Raw genomic sequence first — 20300 nt, 5'->3', positions numbered from 1 at the left:
TTCTATTATAAAGCGCTCTGACACTATCGGGTATAGTTCGCGCTATATAAAAACGCATGAATAAATAAATGGCGCCGCGCAGGCACCTCCTCGATGCTCGGTTAGCGCTCCAGCTCTTTCTGGAGCACCTTGGGCGTACTTTAGCCCTCAATATGAGTCAGGTCCACGCTCTCGTGCACCCTTGCTACCAGGACGCTAATCTGATACCCATGGGGTTCTATGCATTTCGCTCAATCTCCAGGGAGAACTTCTGACGCCCCGGGGGTGCCTAGGAGCTCGCGCACCGGCACCCGGTAGACGTAGTTGTTCTGACGTCATCGGTGCGCGCCGCCGGCCGCGGTCTGTAGCCAAGGAAACGGAGCCGCTAGCAGCGGAGGTGCTGGAGACACCGGGGGAGACACCGGGGCAGCGGGGCTCCTCTGGAGGTCACCAGCGGCCCCGGGACTCCCACCCTGGGTAAGGTGGCCAATGCACTCCTTGGGGACTGGGAGGTGCTACGGCGGTGGGGGGCAGCGAGAACGGAGGGACAGCGGAAGGGACTGAGGTAAGATGCGGCTCTGAAGTGCCTCGTGGTCGGTGAGGTGAGCAGGGGCCGTATCTTCAGCACAGACCAGGGTAGGTGACAGCACAGTGATAGTAGCATGAGGGCCTGGCCCTAGAGACTGGGTGAGGACCAGGATCCAGAGGATAGATGATGAATGGAACCAGAGGTGAGGGGTTGATATGACCAGGACCCTGAAATCTGATAATGAATGTGGCCAGAGACTTGATCATGACCATAGACCAGCATTCAGAGACTGGGTAAGGACCCTGATCCAGAGGGTAGGCGAGGACTGGGATTCAGAGGTTAGGTGAGGACCTGGATCCAGAGGGTATTGTAGTGTATTGTAATTGCATTTATATAGCGCTTACTACCCCTGACGAGGCGTCGAATCGCTTTTTTGGCGAGTTGCACGCTACTCGGGGACCCATAGTGGATTAGTGTTGAATTAGTATAGTGAAACATGCAACTAAATTTTAAGTGGTGGATAGGTTAGTTAGTTATAGGTTAGTCAGTTACAGGTTAGTCAGTTACTTGGAATCGGAAAGAAAGCAGAATCTTGACGCACGCTACTCCGGAAACCCATAAAGGATTAGTGCTAAATTAGTTCGGTGAAATATGAAAGTAATTTGAGTGGTGGATATTAGTCAGTTATTTGGAGTGAGAAGGGTAGCGGAGGGATGAAAGGGGAGAAAGGTTAGCATTCATGAAGTGCTTTTTTGGCGAGTAGGACACTATGGAACCCATAAAGGATTAGTGTTGAAAAAATTAGTATAGTGAAGTAGGAAGTAATTTGAGTGGTGGATATGTTATTCAGTTATTTGGATAGAGAAGGGTAGGTTGCAGAATAGAAGAGGGAAAGAGGTTTGTATTTATATAGCGCTTGCTACCCCTTGATGGGGATTTGAGGCGCTTCATTGGCGAGTAGCTCTCTACTCTGGAACCCATAAAGGATTAGTGGTGAATTACTATAGTGGAATATGGAAATTGAGAAGTGAACATGTTAATCTGTTATTTTGATTGAAAAGGATAGTGGAGGGACAGAAGAGTGAGATTTCCTTTTTTCTTTTTAGGTCATAGCAGTAGGAGGAGGCTTTTGGATATGTAAAAGGGGTTTTGAGGGGAAGAGTCAGAAGGAAGAGTTTATAAAGGTTTGTTTTGGGGGATCAGTATAGTAAAAAGAGGTGTCAGATGATGCAAGGTGGGGCAGAGTAGGAGAGAGTCTAGAAAGGGTTATTTTGGGGATCATAGTAGTGGTATGGGGTTTGGGGGTTTGGGATAAATGAGAGAGTGGATGTAGAGGATATATTGATATATGTATAGGGTAGAGATAGGGTAGTGCTTTGGAAATGGTAGTAGAAAGAACTTTGAGATGAGTCAGAAGGTTGGGCCAGAGGATATATTGAGAGAAGTATAGTCTTGAGAAATAGGGTAGTGCATTTGAAATGCTAAATTAGAAGAAAGGGATACATTTATAGATTCACAAGTACATTGAAAGTATATAGATGCATAGAGGAGGTAAGTATATATAGATTAAAGATATTGATAGAGGTACAGGATGAGAAATAGGGTAGTGCATTGGATATGCTTTTTCAGGAGAAAGGTAACAGACCCACAGATCCAAGTACATGGAAGGTACATAGATGCACAATGGAAGTACATGTAGACCAAAGATGATTTTGAAATTCAAAAAAATTTTTTTTAGGTCTCGCCTTGCGAGGGCTTCTTGGAATCGATATGATTCCAGAAGCTCGCTTTCTGCTCTGCCCGTGTTTTGCATTGGTGCGCATCATTTTGCGTCACCAGTTATGCAAAACCGGGTGTTATGATTGTCCAGGAGGGTTTTTAGACCCTCCTGGTTACCACCCTGTCCCCATTTGGCCCGCCCACCGGGATTGTATCTTTTACTAGCGACGGGAGACAATGTCTCCCATTTAGCCGCTACTCACTTTTTTGTTATCATTCGGCTTTGGCAAAGGCAGCTGCGTGTTTATTTTTGCATCTCGCTTTCACTTTAAGTGAAAGCGCAATATAATTATAAACAAACGTCTGCCTTTGCCAAAGCAGAGAGCTTGTTTATTAAGCCTTGTACATGGGTTTGAGCTGTCGTGCGTGTATGCTCGGCCAATTACTGAAATGGAAAGTCTGGTCGTATTTAGTTACAAAAACCTTGTTTAAATTCCACAACTGCTCTCTGCATGTTAGCGTGGTGTCCCGTAAAGGGAATCTAAGATCGGCATAAATAAAAACTAGGCAAATCCATTTGCAATATTATCATCTGATTTATGCTTGCATCTGGTGACGGAACTGAAGGTCAGCCTGGCTCCAACACGGAACCCATTTTACTTCTGGAGGTGCTCGGGGTGTCCATGAGGAAGGAAGAGTCAGTGAACCCCCGAGGACCTCAGGGCTTTACAGCCCCTTGACACCCGAGCCAGGAGGATCACAGCTGACACCCTACAGACGAGTCCAGTCGGAATGCGCCAGATAAAACCCCGCTCCGAGCACGAGGCAGGGGAGCTGGGAGCTCAAAGCAACAGACGTCCGGCAACTTAGGGCCCCTCTGCCTGCCCAGCATAATTAACATCCCCCATTGTTATTGTTGTTTGTGTGTGTGGGGCTTCGAAGTGGGGGCCACCGCTGGTTGTAGGGAACAGAGTATGTGAGCTATGGCTGTGTAGGTGCCAGAGACGGGCGTTTACAGAAGAACAAGTCTGAAATACGGAGAAAGGGATATGTCATTCTTTTTTTTTTTTAACCCCTTCCCTGCTCATGACGAAACCACTCCGTCATGAGCCACGGTTGCGCTGTGCTCATGACGGAGTGGTTCCTTTTGGAAAGTGGTTAGGGCCCCTTTCCTGACTAGAGAGGATAGTCCTTCACTTGAAATAGCAATAACTGAGGGACAATGGTTTAATCATTTTGCCAAGGTTTATCAGGGCACGGGCAACTCTAGTCTGATGGATTGCCCCAACCAGGATATTTGTAACTTGAACTCCCTACCCCAAGCAAAAGCGCTAAAGTTTACTTTGGATGAAGTAGAGCAGGCCCTGTCTTTAAGTAAGGGTGGTAAGGCTCGTGGTCCCGACGGGACACCAATTGAGTTGTTTAAATCCAATACTACCCTATGGGGACCTATTTTGACGCAAGTTTTAAATGCCAGTTGTGAAGCAGACTTCCCACCCTCATGGGTAGAATAAACTATTGTCCCCATTTTTAACAAGCATTGGCATAGCCAATAGGTCTCGCTTTTGGGACCGTATAAGTATTTAGTTATGCAACTGTTGCATGGCTAAACACTTATAAGGTCCCAAAAGCGAGACCTATTGGCTATGCCAATGCTTGTTTTAATACAGCACCTTACGATGGAAAACACCTACGCTACTTCTTAATCTATAAAGCCTAACCAAAGAGTTGTCTCAAAGCGATCTACCCCTTTTCTTGGCGCTGTATAGTTTGGGGGGAGGGGGAGCAAATACAAAACATGGGGACGTCCTTGCTTTTTGGTGTCATATGAATGTCTACTAAAATCATTGTCCTCAACTGTCAGCCTGATGGCTATCGAGTGGAAAAAAACAGCACCTCATCTCTCAGAAAGCCATGCTTGGAGACATGACTAGACAAAGGGCGTAAAGTCCATTGGCCCAGAGTGGCTGAAAGGGCTCTTTGTTGTAGTTTGTTTTGTATAGTGCCTCATAATGTCTGCTGTTTCTAAGCACAGTCTGTTAATAACACATTGTTCTATGATGCAATTTAATGGTACACTTAGAAGTACAGAGGGTGGACTGTACCTTGCCAGCCTTTAAACGGGTGACCTGCAGAAACGTGCATGTTTCAGCAGCGAGTGTTTCATTGGCTGCTTTATCAATCCTTTTGCTTAATGAACATGGGGCGAAGGTAGCTATAGGTACCACTACTACACATTCTGCGGCTACTTGTGTGCAGCCTGTCGGGCACGGTTTGATTCACAGCAGAGTCCTTGCAGCCTTTCCTCCTTATGATCGAGATACTGAGTGCAGCAAGCACTCAGTCGGTCAGCTCCTGGTCGAAGAGCAGCTTAAAACAAGAGGTATAGCTTTGCCAAAAGGGGGAGTTGTGGGGGGGGAGGGTGGCAGTGAAAATGAAGGCGACGGTAGGTATAGACTGCAACACCTTTAAAAACAAGCATTGGCCGTGTGGCCGTGAAATTAACGCCGCGCGGCCATGAAAGAGAAAGTGAGCCACACGGGTAACATGGAAGGGGGGGGGGGGGCGGTGAGTGCTAAAGCAACACAGGGAAGGCTGGCATATGGTGAGCACTTTCGCGGCCGCTTTGATGTTCTCAGTGGCCGCGCGGTTCACTAAGAACATCAAAGCGGCCGGGAAAGTGATCAGCAGGCAGACAAATGGTGCGCGCGCCCGGCGCACATGCACTGTAGTTGGCGGCCTGAAAAGCACTAGTTTGCACTTCCAAATCCCACTTTCTATAGCTCTTGCCAGAGCAGCGCTAAAGCGCTGGCTCAGGCGAGACCTAAAAAGGGGGACAGACAGGACCCGACATGTTATAGGCCCATTTCATTATTGGACTCCACAACAAAAGTAGTAGGCAGCATAATACTGGAACGCCTCCAAGTATGGGCGGAGGAAAACTCTGTCCTGACGGACCTACAATACGGCTATCGAGCCGGTGTAGGTACCGTTGAGCAGGGCTTGAACCTGTCTCTTTTAGTCGGTAAATATACTAGGGTCAAGGCGGGGAATCTGTTTTTAGCCTTCGTTGACCTCACAGCCGCATTTGATTGCGTGATTCATGATAAACTTTGGTCAATCTTAGATATGATGGGGGTTGATTTACAGATTATTTATTTTCTTAAACGCTTTTATAGTAATGCTAACGCACGAGTGTGCTGTGGCGTGCAGGGTGAACGCTCAGCTCCCTTCCCAATCAAAAACGGAGTCAGGCAAGGTTGTGTCCTTGCTCCGTTTCTTTTTAACTTTTATATAAATGGTTTGGGAGAGGCTCTTTTAAAAGATAATCATGATTTTCCCCAAGTGGCAGGACGGCCTATCCCAGCCCTTTTATACGCAGATGATGCGGTGCTGTTGTCCCGCACCAGTATAGGACTGCAGAGGGTTTTGGACAGCTTTTCTAAATTTATGTATGTGATAGGTCTAAGAATTAATTCTTCTAAGACCTTCACTATGCGCTGCGGCTCCAGCATCAAAAAACCTAAAGACATGTTTGTGTCTGGACAAAAGATATGGGTCACTAAGAAATTTTCATATTTGGGCATTCTTTTTGCACATAATGACTCCTGTTCACAGGCGGTGGCGGCCAAAAAATTGGCACTATTGCGCACCACATCTGCCCTTAGAGCTTTTGCGAATAAACTTGGTAAAAGACCACCGGAGGCGTTCATTAAAATATATAGAGCTAAGTGTGTCTAAGCGGCAATCTATGGGACTGGGGTTTGGGGACCCGTTGATTTGCTCCCCATTCAAAGAGTAGAAAACTCTTTTCTAAAATATATCTTATCGTCCCTAATGGTACCTCCGCAAGCATATGTCACGCAGAGCTGGGGCTCTCCTTTGTCTCAGATCTAATAAAACTCGAGCCGGTGCTGTTATGGCACAGACTCTGGACAAAGAATGAGAAACAAAACTAAACAGAGATATCTTCTGGCACTACAACAACTAGATAATGTACATATCGTTTTTAGGACGGTTATTTTCCTGAAAAAAGTTCTGTGTTTAAGAAAACAACTGTCTCCATTTTAAATGCCCCTTTTTTATGATTCTCAGGAAAGCTCGTAAAGTTTAATAATGTCTTATTAAGTTGTCTAAATGTATATTATATGAATTTTAACATGTATGAAATATTGTCATTGTGCTTTTATGATTGCTTGCTTACAATTGAGTAAAGCTTTCTTGATTGATTGAGTATTACAGCCAGTGCTTTAAATGGGCCGGAATTGTCCAGTACTTTTTAGGTCTCGCGTGTAGCGTTGCAGCGCAACGCGCTGCTCGCTCTGCGAGGACTCTTGTGTTGAGGGAGATTTCAGAAGTGGGCTTTAAGCCCCGCTCTCATTTCCATTGGCTGGCGTCACCGTTTATGGTAAATGGTGGCCTGCCATTGGAAATTAGGGTTTTTGGTAGACGCCCTTTGGCCTCCGAGCCAGACTCTGTGGCCTGCTTTGCGTCTGTCGCAAAGCAGTTTCTTATCTTTATGGGGCCATGTGTTAGAAACACATGGCCCTTTAACCCCTTGTGTGCGAGTTTATTTCCCACGCTGTGCGGGAGAAATAAACGGTGGGCGGGATTACGACGGCTCCCGGCCGTCGTGCGCACACGCCCACCGTAATGCACGACGGCCGGGAGCCGTCGTGCGCACACAGGGGGTTAAAGACAAGAGATCCCCATGCTCCGGCTGCAGCGCGGTCCTCCTTTCACTTTTGGGACCGCGCTTGTTTTCTAAGGCAGTGAAACATTTATTACTAACATTCCATGGGAAGTTAGAAAGTCGTGTTAGCTCCACGGGTTGGAATTATGAAGAGTTTAAAAACTGCCCTGATGAATAAGAGCAAACCCAACACACTAAGATTACACTCCACAGGCTGATGCGGAACAAAAAAAATATCTTCATTGTCACCGGGTGAAAAGGTTCTGTCAGGGAGACAGAAGACAGGCAGTCGCACGGATTGCTCAGTGCCTTAACCGTGCCAGCGCCTCATCAGTTCCGCTCTCGGGCCTTGTAGCACTGAGTGCCGCATTGAAAGGCATGAAAGGGGAACTGCTGCCTTTATTAAGCTTCCCTTTTTGTTGCCCAAGGTGAAATCATTAAAATACTTCTATCTTAAGAACCCAGTTTCCGCTATTTATCATCTCAGTGAGCTAAATAACCAAAGAGCACATGCAGGCAAAGTTATCTTCTTATGATGCTGCAGTCTGGGGCTTTTTTTGCCAAGAAGCAGGTTCCATGGCCATGGATATGGCTATATGTGATGAACAATGCGGGTGCCGGGACCGAGCGAACCGGCCATTTTAGCTGAACAGTTGATATGGTGTGAGAAAGGCTATCGAGTTATAGCAGCTTACTACAATGGAAGACTGAGCAAACGCACGTGAAAACCTGGAAGGAAAACTCCGAAAAAGATATGTTTTTGAGCTGAGAATCTTGTGATAAAAAAAGCCAGTCACTTTCTTGGCTTCTTCAAACGCCCGTTAAAGGAAGCAAATAGGCTTTGTTTATGTGAACAACAAATGTCTAATAATCGGCATGAAGCACATATTTAATTACCGACAGTAATACATTGCAATACTTCAGCTTCTTTGACAATGTCCTTGTGAGGAAATAAATGTTTTCTGCTCTATGCGATCAGAGGGCCAGATGCCTCCGTATTCTACTGTGGAAATCATTCCTGTCGTTGTTTTACGATGCCTTTTGTCTGAGCTTTGCTGCATCCAGGGCTCCCAAGTTTTCAGCCTGCTCACATGTGTGAGATTTCCTTGCTTCTTTTGTGTTTGTGTGACGTGTTCAAGTCTTATGTGTGGCACCTTGAGGGACACTTCATTAAAGCCTCATTATTGACCAGCACAGCATAGCTCTCAAGTGTGAGTAGATTATCCAGTACACTCCTGATTTTATAACAGGAGAAACAGTACTACATGTCCCAGAAGTCTTAGAATGCAAAAAATGTGTTGGGGAGATAGGAAAACTGTCTCTAAAACAGATAAACATCTCTAACAGTGTTGAGTGTTTACCCCTTAGTATAGCCAATTCACCCCAATCACAAGCATTGCTACAAACTGTGCCAGAAATATACCAAGCATGAAATGGTGCCTGAGAGGCAGGCCTGCAGGCAGTAGGCCGCCTTAGAGCACGCAGGCGTCCTGTTTTCATACTTGATACTATTGTCACTGGGGATTTCTTTGCATCCTTCTACTTATAGTCCTTCATTTATAATGGAATGTAAGGCGTTACTTGGGCATGGAATCTGAAACCTTGAGACTTCTGCAGTTTTTGATGTGGAACTATGAGCAGTAATTGATCATGGTGCAGCATTTGTCAGCACCAGAACTCCCCTTCCAGTAATACAGCCGCCCGCCAGGACCCCTCCCTTCAAGCTGATGCTGCAGCCTGTCCTCAGACTGCCCGCCATTGATGCCCCAGATTTGATTGTCCTCATTCACGCCAACATTTGAGGATATATAGGGGTAGATTGAGGTACTGAAATCTGTCAACTTTTTTGGGATGGGGCGAAGGAGGGGAAAGCTGAACCTGCCTGCACCCGTATCCAAATAATGCTTTGCCATTTTGCCATTGTATTGCTCACTGGTTCCAAGTCTCACAGGGCATGCAGTCTTGGTTTTTGCATTGCATTCTGGGACATTTTGATTTTTTTAATGTTGTTAACGTACATAGAAGTCAAGAATGCAAGAAAAAACCTTGACTAGGCGAACTACTCACTCACACACACACTGGGGAAAATTAAGAAGTTAGATTGATCCACTGCCAAAACACAGGCCTTGGAGGGAACTGCCTACCAAAAAAAAGAAATAATGCTTCCTTGTGTAACGTAACTGGTGCTCATGTAAAGTGCTCCAATACCTTTGGGTTGAGTTTGCACAATATAAATCTGAAAAAAAAAAGTTTGCAATGCAACAGGTCTCGCATTTACGCGCGTTTGAGCTATTGGCATTGTAAATGACTATGCTTTTTATATTTTGGTTTTTGAAACATAAATACAACGCATTGTCATTTACAATGCCAATAGCTTAAACTTGCGTAAATGCGAGACCTATTGCATTGCAAATGCTTGTTTATTTTGCAATGGAGAGTACCGGCACTTCTCAGGAGAAACCTAATACTTTTAATTGGAGAGTACAGACACTTCTCAGAAACGAGCAGGTACTCTGGTATAGAGTACCTGCACTTCTATTTTTCCATTTCAAGCACTGATTACAGCATAGAACCTTGAGGTGAAATGGCGTCTTGTGGTGCATCCTATCATGGGTACGCAGGCCGCATACTAGCCAGGAGCAGCTAGTGAAGCAAAACAATATCTCAAGGAGGTCTGTGGTCAGCATTAATTTTCATTTGATTTGGGCATCAGCAGAGAGGGCTTCCCAAAAAAAACTAAAGTCAGCTACACACAATTGCCCACATTAGTATAAATTTGAGAAACATTCTTGCACCATGCAGTCTTACAAGTACTGTGGTGGGAACACAGCAAGAGGAGTCTGTCAATGACTCCTTTTGAAAGTGCCAAAAATGGATTACACTGGTTTTTATGTCGAGCCTGGGCAGTGCATGCGCTGCTCTGCAAGCCATGCTGTATTCAGGTAGAAACTTGAAGCTCTGCCCACTCTCCGCCCAAATTTTTCATTGGCTTGTGTCATTGTCCACTGTAAACTGTGGCTGTTCATTGGTCAATAGGCTTACTAGTCCCTCCTTAGTACAGCCTTGTCTCATTTTGCAACTTCCCATGAGGACACCCCCTGTTACGAATGTTGTTATTCGGTAGGCTTTAATTACATCATCTGAGCACAACTTATTCTAATAGCAATAGGTTTCTCATTTGCAAGAGTTTAAGTTATTGGCATTGTAAATGACAATGACGTTTATTTATCTGTTTTAAGAACAACACATAAATAAAAGGCATTGTCATTTACAATCCCATTAGCTCAAGCTCGCGTAAATGCAGGACCAACTTTTTTTTTTTTTTTTTTGGGAAGTTTTATATAGCGCGAACTAGACCCGATAAATCGGGTATCAGAGCGCTTTACATAGCACTAGTTTCATTACACAAGGACACATTCATTTTTTCTTAGGCACGGGGAGATTAAGTGATTTGCCCTGAATGTTGAGCATCGTAGCCGAGACTCGAACCCGGTTCCCCAGCTTCGACGTCAACCTCTCTAGCCGCAAGGCTACATCCTCTCCCCAACTGCATTGCAAATGTTTTTTTTTTGTTTGCAGTTTTATATAGCGCAAACTCGCCTAAAGGTATTGTAGTGCTGTACGTGAGCACCAGTTACGTTACACAAAGCAAATTTGATCAGCACTTGTAAGTTTATAACCATCCATGGCTCAAAAACTAGAATTAGTGCCTTTTATTCTTCACGGAATAACATTTTGAGATGCTCCTGACTCACCTAACTTTTCAGGACTGCCGGGGCACTGCACACACCACACTGGTTGGTAGGGTCCAATCAGGCCCTTCTCTTTCAAACATACTGTGTGTGAGTGTCGCACATGGTAATGCTGACATTGGCATGAATGCCAGGCCGGGTGTGAAGGGGATGCCACTGATCATCAGACCGAATAAGCACATGCATTGAAAGTACAACCAGAATATTGCATTTGTAGAATAAAATCAGTTCTATCGAATGATGTGCATGTGTGAGTGTCTGTGCGAGTACCTGTATGTGTGTGTGCTTCAGGTGTGCCATGAACTGCAAACAAAAATAAAGTTATACGATTTCAGCATATTATGATAACTTTTCATCTAAGTGTGATAGAGTTGTGTAGAGCTTCCGCTGTTCATCCACACACATAATAAATAGGGCATGCATGATGAAAATAACATAGTACTTCATATATTAGCACTGTGAAGCACCCTGAAGTGATGCGCAGCGTAAATGCAACTCTTGCATAAATTAATGAGTCCCGGGCTGTCATGTCTGGGCTGTAGGTCTCCTGGTGAAAGAACAGGGTTAAGGAAAACAAAAGAAATAAAGAGCTTTTAGACAGCTGTCCTCTTATACACAAGGATAGAGGCGGGAAATAAGAGCTTGTGCACCACCACCGATGTCCCTAAGGTGCAGTGCCTAAGTGAGGGGGACTCAACATGCTGAGTTTGGTGTGGCCCTTAGACCCGCCCACCAGCCCCTTAAAGAAAATGGGCACGCGGCTGTCACTTGCCTGAAGCCACGACCCTCGAGGGGCGTGCTACAGGGAGAACACGCCTCCGTGTCCCTTCTTGGAGGGCCAGTCCTGCTTGCTTTACTCGTGGGGGCGTCCCCTGCTCCCGCAGATCGGTCCGTCTGGAAGTCGTCTTCCGTGCCGTCCCTCGTGGTTTCCTTAGTTCTGGAAGCTGCGTTGGTCTCTTCCTCGCCTCCTTCCGTCCGTTTGGTCTGTGCCAGGTCGGGCTCCTCTCTTCCATCAGTCCCCGTGTTTTGTCCATCCTCCTTTGATTCTGGTTCTGGCGCTCTGGGGCAAAACGTCGAGACCGTCACCACTACTTCCTGTTAGTGGTATTTCGGCGGCCATATTGGAGTTCTCGGATCTTCCGATCAGTGGCGAGAACTTGGTGTCTTCATCACACTGCCTTCACCCCAGGAATGGACGTATGGGCCATTCGACCATGGGGCACCTTGAGAGGAAGTCTACATTTCCCTGCAGTTTTCCTGGGACGTGGAGGGTGTCGAACGAGAAGGGCTGTAGGGCAAGAAACCACCCAAAAACCTTAGGGTTAGTATCCTTATGAAGGGACAACAAGTGGCGGCCTAAAAGGTAATACTGAAGGGCCTCTACTGCCCATTTTATGGCCAGGCGTTCTTTTTCGATGGTAGCATTGCCTAACTCCTGGGGAAACAGTTCACGACTAAGAAATAAGATGGGGTGGAGGTCACCTAGGGTGTCGGGCTGGGACAGCACGGCCCCCAGACCCCTACCAGATGCATCAATCTGTAAGACAAAAGTGGAGTTAAAGTTTGGGCAGGCAAGCACGGGATTGTGACAAAGGGAGTCTTTGTGTAAGCGGAAGCTCTGTTCGTGTGCCTCGGTCCACTGAAATTTGCAGTTGAATTGTGCCTTAGTGAGGAGGTCTGTGAGGGGACTGGCTAATTCTGAGAAACCCCAGATGAATCGTCTATAGTACCCGACTAGGCCAAGAAAGGACCGTATCTCCTTCCGAGAAGTAGGTTGGGATACTTGGGTGATGGCTTCTATCTTGCTCACTTGGGGTCTTATCTGTCCAGCACTGATGTCATACCTGAGGTACTCAATATGATCTGCCCCAAGGGTTGTCTTTTTTGGGATTGATTGTGAGGCCTGCGTTTTGCAATGTTTTTAGGATATTCTCAAGATGATTTAAATGGGTTTCCCAATCTGGACTGTGAACCACAATGTCGTGTAGATATGCCATGGCGTAAGTTTGGTGTGAAGAGAGTACCGTGTCCATGAGCCTCTGAAAAGTGGCCGGGGCCCCATGGAGACCAAAGGGAAGGACTTTAAACTGAAACAAGCCGAAGGGTGTGGAAAAGGCGGTCTTGTCTCTGATGTTAGGCTTCAGTGGTATTTGCCAATATCCCTTGGGATGAGGTCTGTGGTGGACATTATCTTGGCGTCTCCGAGTTTCTCGATAAGCTCGTCCACCCGGAGCATTGGATATGCATTGAACTTCGACACTGCATTGAGTTTACGGAAGTCGATGCAGAAACGTATGCTTCCATCGGGTTTTGGAACTAAAACAATTGGAGAGGACCAGGCGCTATGGGAGGGCTCAACTATTTCGACTTCTAGCATTGCTTTTAAATCCTGTTCTACAGTCCCTTTTCGGGCTGCGGGGATATGATAATGCCGTTTGACCGGATGTGAGGTGGTGGTGACAACGTCATGCTCGACCAGGGATGTTCTTCCGGGTATACCGGACAGGACGGATGGGAAAGACGCACACAGGGTCTTCAATTGGTTTTTTGTTCCTTTGCGGTTTGGGACCCCCAGTTGGGCTGAGGCTGGTCTGTTGTTTTCTGGGGCATCAAGGATACCTCCAGGGGTTTATTCAGGGTAACATGGCATACACGGGCACTTGTACACGGAGACACTGGGACCGGTCCCTTCCAAGACTTCAACAGATTGACATGGTATATTTGGCTTGTCTTATTTCAATGTGGGACGGCTACCCGGTAGGTAACTGGTGTAACCTTACTTAGAATAGGAAAGGGGGCCTGCAAGGTGGCTAACAGCTTCTTTTCGGTGGTGGGTAGTAAGACCAGAACCTGGTCTCCTACTGCGAATTCCCTCAACTTGGCATTTCTGTCATAGTATCGTTTCTGTTGGTTTTGAGATTTCTCCATATTCGTGTGTACTTCGTCCCATAATGATGACAAAGTGTCCCTGAGAGAAGCACTATATCGCAGTAGAGGCTGCGCCTCATCCTCCTCTTCAGTCCATCGCTCCACGGCCATGTCCAGGAGTGTACGGGGCCTCCGTCCAAACAATAACTCAAATGGTGAGAACTCCGTAGACTTCTGTTCATGTGTCCTGATAGCAAAAAGGACTAGGGGTAATTGTCGGTCCCAATCCCTCCCAGCTCGATAGATGCTTTTCCTCAGCATTGTTTTGAGGGTTTGGTTATACCTCTCCACAAGGCCGTCCGTTTGGAGATGGTATACTGCTGTCCTTATATCTCTAACAATTCACACACCTGTTTCATTAATTGGGACATGAAGGGAGTTCCCTGATCTGTTACTAGTTCATGTGGCAACCCGACACGTGAAAACAAGGTAATCATGGCTTGGGTCACTGCCTTTGTGGTGGTAGTAGTCAGGGGGAACGCTTCCGGATACCGGGTGGCGTAGTCCACAAAGAAGAGTATGAACCGGTGGCCCCTGGCAGAAGGAACCAAGGGTCCTACGAAGTCCCTCCCTACCCTCCTGAAGGGGACATCAATGATTGGAAGTGGTTGGAGTGGAGCTCGGGGTAGTACGGGGGCGTTAACTAGTTGGCATCTCACACATGAAGCACAGAACCTAGCCACTTCTTGATATACACCAGGCCAGTAGAATTTCCCCAGTAAATATTTGAGGGTTTTCTCCTTCCCATAATGGCCTCCCCCGGTTTGGCTGTGGGCTAGGGATAATACTTGTTCACAAAATGCTTTGGGGACCAACAATTGTTCTTTCCCATGGTTATTCTCATACGTACTCCTATAGAGAAGGCCCTTTTTGACAAAAAAATAGGGACCTACCTTTCCTGGTTGTTCATCTTGGACTTGTCCTCAGGCATGCTGCAAGGTAGAATTGTCCCCCTGGGCCTGACGAAAGTTTTGAGGAGGATCTTGGGGTGTCTCTGAGGATGTAAGGATAGGTACAGGTAGGATACTTTTAGACAAACTGTATAACGCTCTCTCCTTTCTTTTTTCGCTACACATTAATGACCTTTTTGTAGCAGTAGGAGCCCCTATGTCACTGTTAGAAAAGGGTGCGCTTTCTAACCACTCCACTGATGGGGCAGAGGGACTCAGTGAATGTAAATACTCATGGAATCTGGGTAAGTTGGTTCCTAAGAGAGCTAACTCTGGCAATGCAGGTACGACCCCTACCTTCCTCAGTTGGAGTTCCCCATTAATCTCCAACACCACTTCGGCCAATGGATACAACTTTTTCTCCCCAGGAACACATGTAACCTGAACAAATTCTCCTGTCACTCTCTGTGATTCGGGGACAAGCTCCTGGGATACGACTGTGTAATGGCAGCCAGTGGCATGGAAGGCTATTACAGCCTTCCTGTTTATTTGGATTTTCATCCTATAAAGGATGGGGTTACTTCCTGTGACCTATACCCGCCCGCGAGTATATCCTACCTCCATGGGTTCTGGGGCGGGTGTGCGTGTAGGACAGTATCGGGATATATGCCCCCACTCTGCACAGTGGAAGCATTGTGGCCCCTGTGTCGGTGTTGTGACAGGAGAAGATTTTAGGGGAACTTTCAGGAAAAAGGGAGCCTTTGGTTCTATCTGATGTGTGGAGATTCTATTCAGGGGTTTCGGGGAAGAAATAGAGGGTCAGTGGGTTGGACTTTTGAAATCGAGTGAGCGATGCTATGCACAGGCCAATTCTACTTCCAAAGTCACGGAAAGGTTGGGGTGCTGCTAGATCCAGGCTCGGGTGTTGTAAGTGAGAACATCAAGATATTGCTCCAGGTATATTTTCTCCGTTATCTCATCTGGGATTGCTACTGTGGGTTGCAGCCAGCGGTTCCCCAGATCCCGGATACGGAAGTACAGCGCTCAAGGGTTGTCTCCCACGGTCCACTTCTCTTTCCTGAATCGGCTACGATAATATTCTTGATCGCACCCAAGCTGTTCCAGTATGGCTTTTTTGGTAGCTGGTTGTTCCTGCCAGGTTGGCGGCCTAATAGGCTGCTTGCAACTCTCCGGAAAGTAGGGGCGCTATATACTGACCCCATCTCTCCTGGGGCCAGGAGGCTGTTGTCGCAATGCGTTCAAAATTAACAAAAAAATAATCGGGATCGTCCCCGCTTTGGAATTATTGTAGCACTGACCCAGGCACGTTGGGATGTATCCTAGCACTAGATATAGCCTCCGTGAGTCTCAGGATAGCATTGTCTTGTACCCGCTGGTTATTGGTCAAGAGGGTAGCCTGGTCTTTTAGAGCCGCGTGGAAGTCCTCCCGGTACTTTTTTTCCTGTTTGGTCTGTTGCTTCATGACCAGTTGTAGATGGCGTTGTCCCTCTGCTAACTGAGTGATGATGGCCTCCGTAGTTACGGGTTGGGTCATTATTTCTGGACCGCAATCCCACTTCTGACACCACTGTGATGGTTTGCCCCGATGGGAGGTTCCCCACCCCCTCTTTTCTCTACTGAGGTGAAGCAGTGACACTGGGCTTATTACAAGGGATTATTTTATTTGTAGTATTCAGAATCTTCTGATATCGCAAGAAAGTAAGTCAAAAACCATAAGAAAGAAAACAGAGGTCCTCCTCTTCTTTAAGCCAGTCACTTCTGGGTTTAACGGGGGGTTCTTCTTTCCTACGCCGTAGTCCGGGGCTGTCTTGTCTGGGCCGTAGGTCTCCGGGCAAAAGGACAGGGTAAAGGAAAACAAAAGAAATAAAGAGCTTTTAGACAGCTGTCCTCTTATACACGAGGATGGGGGAAATAAGGGCTTGTGCGCCACCACCGGTGTCCCTAAGGTGCAGTCCCTAAGTGAGGGGGACTCAATGTGCTGAGCTTGGTGTGGCCCTTAGACCCGCCGACCAGCCCCTTAAAGAAAATGGGCGCATGGCTGTCACTTGCCTGAAGCCATGACCCTCCAGGGCCGTGGTACAGGGAGAACCCGCCTCCGTGTCTCTTCTTGGAGAGCCGGTCCTGCTCGCTTCACTCGTGGGGGCGTCTCCTGCTCCCGCAGATCGGTCTGTCTGGAAGTCGTCTTCCGTGCCGTCCCTCGTGGTTTCCTCGGTTCTGGAAGCCGCGTCGGTCTCTTCCTCGCCTCCTTCTGTCCGTTTGGTCCGTGCCAGGTCGAGCTCCTCTCTTCCCTCAGTCCCCGTGTTTTGTCCATCATCCGGGTTTCTGGTTCCGGCGCTCTGGGGCAAAACGTCTAGACCGTCACCACTACTTCCTGTTAGTGGTATTTCAGCGGCCATATTGGAGTTCTGGGGTCTTCCGATCAGTGGCGAGAACTCTGTGTCTTCATCACATCACCCAGAATGCATAAGTTGGAGTGTATTGTTATCAGGTTTGAAACTGTGTCTAGAAGTGCGTCTGGGAATGTCGCCTTGCTAGGTGGAGGTCTGTAAAGGAGCAGGAAGTTTCCAGGAATTCTTTATGGAGATGTCAGCAACTTTAGTGATATGTAATGTTTGCCTCAACACAACGGCTAGACCACCTCCTTTTTTGCCTATGCGATTTTGGGTGATCGTTTGATAGCCTAGAGGAACGGCTTCATGCAAGATTGGAGCAATATCCTCTCCCAACCATGATTCAGTTATGAATAGTATGTCTGGTTTTGCATCAGTGAGAAGGTCGTAGATGTGATGTTTGTTTTTAGAGAGGGATCGAGCATTTATTAGTAGACAGTTTAGAGGATAGCCTTTGGTGATAGTGAGACTTTGTTTTGTAGTAGAGTGAACAGTATTGTGTGTGTTTGTAGCAGGTGTGTTTTTAGTGCTGGCATTCGCTGTATTAGGATTGTAATTGTGTAGCTGTTCTGTATCATGTTCCTCATCCAGCATGCTAAGAAGGCATTTTGATGGGTCTGCGTGTGTATGTGGTGGAGATGGTGTTTGAGAGTGAGTTGGTGTGCTGTGTTGTTTTCGTGGTGTAGCATTGTTGTGTAGTAGACATGGGGAAGCAAAGTTGTGAGGTGTGGCACTTCGCTTATGTTGTTTGCGTGTGTTTATGGCGGAAGGTGTATGAGTCAGGGGTGGTGGTGCAGCATGTGGGTCATGTAGTAAGGTTCTAAATTGTCCAATGGATGAGAGGCGTTTAGAAGAGAGATGCTGTGTTGCTGTATCTGTGTTAAGTGTGGTGGAAGAGAGAGAGCTTGGCATTGGAGTTTGTTCCTTTGTGTGGTTTGAAAGGTGGGTGTATGTTTGTATTTTCTGATGGTAAGTATTTTGACGTGTTGCGCTTTGAAGATCTTGTTGTACTGGTGTGTGTGATATGTTTTGTTTTTGAGAAGTAGTGAAAAGGGGTGCTGGTGTATTTGTTTCATGCAATGTATTTGGTTGTATAGTATTGTTTGTGAGAGGAGGTTGTGAGGTAGAGGGGTTGGTGATGTGTTTATGAGTAGAGTGTATGTTGTGTGTAGGAGGGAATGAAGTAGAGGTGAGAGTGTTTGTCTGAGACTGGTTTGTTGCAAGAGTTAAAAAGTGTGGTGGTGTGCAGTGTGTGTGTTGTGCGTTAGTGTTATTATGGTAGTAGGGAGAGGAGGGTGTTGGTTGGACAAATGATGGAAGGATGAATATATGTTTGTTAGTGATTAAAGGTGGTCTGTTAGGTGTAATTAGAGCAGGGGACGTGTGTCTGGATGGCATGTAGTTCTGTATGGTGTTGATTGGGGTTGTGTTAGTGATGAGTGGATTGGTTAGTGGTATAGGATAGAGTTGTGTACTGTTTGTAGGTGATTGTGGGTATGTGTGGTAGTTGGGATAGAAGGGTGTATAGATGTGGTTTGGTTGGGTTTGTAGTGCATGATGGTATATTGGTCCGTGCATAGGGTTGTGTGTGGTGTACATTTGGTGTGCATGTGTTACTGTGTTTGTGGATGGTGTGGGGTAGCTATTGCTGAGTGTGAACATGGGCAGCATTTCTGGCCCTAGTCCGACCAGTCTCGAACAGGCTCAAACAGGTAAATGCCCTTGTCTTCTCTGCCCTTAACAGGCTCAAAGGAGTAATTGCCCTTGTCCTAACTGCCCTTAACGGGCTCAAACAGGTAAATGCCCTTGTCCTCTCTGCCCTTAGCCTCGACGCCAGGGCTGAGACGCCCTAAGCGTTGGCCTTTTATAGCCCTAGTAATCAGGTGACCCCTTCAGCCAATGGGAGCCCTAACCCTATCCAATCACAACACTAGCCCTAAAATCTAGAACCAATAGGGGATGAGGACCTTACAGCCAATCTCAGCCCTAGTCCAAGCACCCAATAACTTTCAAAAACCCTGATCTCTACGTCCAATAGAGGCCCTAGCCCCACCAGTAGTCCAAGCAACCAATGGCACAGGAAGCCCTAGACCCTACTTCCAATAGAAACCCTAGCCCTAGTCCCAACCCTGCATTGATTGAATCACAGGCCCAGAAACCAATCAGAACACCCAAATACCCAACCAATGAGGACACTAACCCTAATCCAATAGAAACATCAGATACAACCACCAATCAGTGTATACATGTACCAACCACTAGCAGACTATTTAAGGTCCCAGCGACCTCAGACAATGTTTGCTGACCAGGGAGTTGGAAGCTGCTGCTCTTGTTCAGAATCTCCTAGGAGACAGACAGGCTCAATCCAATCCATACTTTGGATTTCTGCACTACAATAGTGTTTGTATAAAACTTCACTCCCTCTCCTGGCCAAAAAACGAAGTGCACAGTCCCTATTAAACACAGTTTAAACAGCACACAGAAGATCACTGCTGCCTCAAAACACCCTCTGATGTAGAATATCCCTGTTGCTGGGGGTGGGTGGGGGAAGGGGCTGGATTCCCTGACTTGTTGACGATGAATGGGGCCAAAGGCCAGGAGCCAGGAATTGATAATGACCAGGACCCTGATATCTGATAATGAATGGGACCAGAGACTTGGTAATGACCATAGACCAGCATTCAGAGGCTGGGTAAGGACCCAGATCCAGAGGGTAGGTGAGGACCTGGATCCAGAGGGCAGGTGATGAATGGGACCAAAGGCCAGGAGCCAGAATTCGATATTGACCAGGACCCTGAAATCTGACAAGGAATGGGACCATAGACCAGGAGCCAGAGACTGGGTAAGGACCAGGATCCAGAGAGTAGGCGATGAATGGGGCCAGGGATTGATAATGACCAAGACCCTGAAATCTGATAGTGGGACCAGAGGTCAGAGCCCAGAGACTTGGTAATGACCATGGACCAGCATCCAGAGACTGGGTAAGGACCAGGATCCAGAGAGTAGGCGATGAATGGGGCCAGAGTCCAGGACCAAGGGATTGGTAATGACCAGTACCCTGAAATCTGACAAGGAATGGGACCATAGGCCAGGAGCCAGAGACTGGGTAAGGACCAGGATCCAGAGAGTAGGTGATGAATGGGGCCAGGGATTGATAATGACCAGTACCCTGAAATCTGATAATGGGACCAGAGGTCAGAGCCCAGAGACTTGGTAATGACCATGGATCAGCATCCAGAGACTGGGTAAGGACCAGGATCCAGAGAGTAGGCGATGAATGGGGCCAGAGGCCAGGACCAAGGGATTGATAATGACCAGAACCCTGAAATCTGATAATGGGACCAGAGGTAAGAGCCCAGAGACTTGGTAATGACCATAGACCTGCATCCAGAGAGTGGG

The 20300-nt window shown here is 47.0% G+C and overlaps 1 protein-coding gene across 2 annotated transcripts in view; it reads left to right on the top strand.

Moving 5' to 3' along the window:
* The first annotated feature begins 295 nt into the window (after positions 1–295).
* Positions 296–20300, top strand: part of CCDC142 (coiled-coil domain containing 142) — a 261614-nt gene continuing 241609 nt past the window's right edge. Inside the window, exon 1 of one of the 2 annotated variants that reach the window (XM_085642907.1) lies at positions 296–456. The gene's annotated coding sequence lies outside the window, so the exon portion shown is untranslated. The remainder of the gene's footprint in view (positions 457–20300) is intronic. The other variant, XM_085642908.1, reaches the window with a different exon arrangement.

The sequence above is a fragment of the Triturus cristatus genome, chromosome 2_2 (genome assembly GCF_964204655.1).
Source record: "Triturus cristatus chromosome 2_2, aTriCri1.1, whole genome shotgun sequence".
NCBI lineage: Eukaryota > Metazoa > Chordata > Amphibia > Caudata > Salamandridae > Triturus > Triturus cristatus.
Note: the sequence above shows the minus strand (reverse complement) of the source record. Positions and strands in the feature narration are given on the sequence as shown.